Source organism: Etheostoma cragini, chromosome 9 (genome assembly GCF_013103735.1).
Source record: "Etheostoma cragini isolate CJK2018 chromosome 9, CSU_Ecrag_1.0, whole genome shotgun sequence".
NCBI classification, from domain to species: Eukaryota; Metazoa; Chordata; class Actinopteri; order Perciformes; family Percidae; genus Etheostoma; species Etheostoma cragini.
The window spans coordinates 149,228-151,146 of record NC_048415.1 but is presented as its reverse complement, the minus strand read 5'-3'; the positions used below and the strand labels follow the sequence as shown (position 1 = coordinate 151,146).

The 1,919-nt window shown below is 44.5% G+C and overlaps 1 protein-coding gene across 1 annotated transcript in view; it reads left to right on the top strand.

Annotated features, from left to right (window-relative positions):
* The first annotated feature begins 1,029 nt into the window (after nucleotides 1–1,029).
* lrrc39 (leucine rich repeat containing 39) overlaps nucleotides 1,030–1,919 on the top strand; it is a 20,091-nt gene continuing 19,201 nt past the window's right edge. Inside the window, exon 1 of the mRNA XM_034882096.1 lies at nucleotides 1,030–1,035. The gene's annotated coding sequence lies outside the window, so the exon portion shown is untranslated. The remainder of the gene's footprint in view (nucleotides 1,036–1,919) is intronic.

Below are 1,919 nucleotides of genomic sequence, written 5' to 3'. Positions count from 1 at the left end.
GTGTGTATAGAGCAGCATATCTCCACCAGACTCAATGTAAATAATCACTACTTTTAGCGTGTATAGAGCAGCATATCTTTATCAAGGCTCTATCGGTTATGGTTATTAAATGATTAAACAATGAATCGGAGGTGCTGTTCTTGCTCATGGGCGAGTCTCTCGGGTTCAGAGGGTTAAAACACATTTCATTCAAAGTGGACGGAAACAAATACCAAAAGCCGTCTTGGTTCACCTTTCCACTGTTCCAACAATCACCACTCTGGTCTGGTTGGATAAACTCTTAATTCACCCATTTACATGTAGAGATATACTGCTCTATACACGCTAAAAGTAGTGATTATTTACATGGTGTCTGGTGGAGATATGCTGCTCTATACACGCTAAAAGTAGTGATTATTTACATGGAGTCTGGTGGAGATATGCTGCTCTATACACGCTAAAAGTAGTGATTATTTACATGGAGTCTGGTGGAGATGTACTGCTCTATACACGCTAAAAGTAGTGATTATTTACTAGGAGTCTGGTGGAGATGTACTGCTCTATACACGCTAAAAGTAGTGATTATTTACATGGAGTCTGGTGGAGATGTACTGCTCTATACACGCTAAAAGTAGTGATTATTTACTAGGAGTCTGGTGGAGATATGCTGCTCTATACATGCTAAAAGTAGTGATTATTTACATGGAGTCTGGTGGAGATATGCTGCTCTATACACGCTAAAAGTAGTGATTATTTACATGGAGTCTGGTGGAGATATGGTGCTCTATACACGCTAAAAGTAGTGATTATTTACATGGAGTCTGGTGGAGATATGCTGCTCTATACATGCTAAAAGTAGTGATTATTTACATGGAGTCTGGTGGGTTTGGTGATGGTGATTTCTCTTTCATGTTAAACTAAAAGGATCTTCCTCTTTAACTAAAAGGTCTATCTCTGTAGGGATCCATCCCATAATGTTGTCACACACTGAGAATAATAAAGGATTACATCCCAGTTGTTTCTCCCTGATGTGAGCCCTGCTCTGTGCCTGCAGGTGTTTGAGTTTGACTCCATCACAGACAAGACGTCGGACCAGGTCCACTTCTTCTTCGCTAAGCTGAACTGTCGACTCTTCAGGAAGACGGACGCGTCCACGTCCCTGATCTCCGCCAACCGGCTGTTTGGGGACTCGTCCCTCGTCTTCAACGAGACGTATCAGAACATCAGCGAGACGGTGTACGGAGCCAGGCTGCTGCCGCTCAACTTCAGGGTGACTTCCACTTCCTCCTCCTCTTCTCCTTCTTCCTCCTCTTTCTCTCAGGGAGACACATCACTTGTCTCCTTTTCGCCGCCTTTTTGTCAACTTATCATCGCTTATTTGTTGTCTTTTTGTTGCCCACTTGTTGTCATGGTAACTGCAGACATAGGACTATGGTGACCTGGTCCTCAGATCTCTGCAGGGTAAATCCAGACAGCTAGCTAGACTATCTGTCCAATCTGAGTCTCTGTTGATGACTAAAACTACTTCTGAACGTACACGTTTCACTAAAACAACTTCCTTCCTGAGAATATGTAGCAGCGGCACCGTGGCTCCATCTGGAGCTTAGCCCCGCCCATGATGATTGTGATTGGTTTAAAGAGATGCCCGTAAACCAGGTCTGGCTATGAGAGACTATGTCTATAATCCCGGTCTCTGTGGCTCTCCAGGAGGACCCGGACACCGCCCGCGTCACCATCAACAACTGGATCTCCAACAAGACGGAGAACCTGATCCAGGACACGCTGCCGCCCGGATCCCTGGACTCCAACACCATGCTGGTCCTCGTCAACACCATCTACTTCAAGGTATTAATATCTAGCTGGCTCTATACACACTAAAAGTAGTGATTATTTACATGGAGTCTGGTGGAGATATGCTGCTCTATACATGCTAAAAGTAG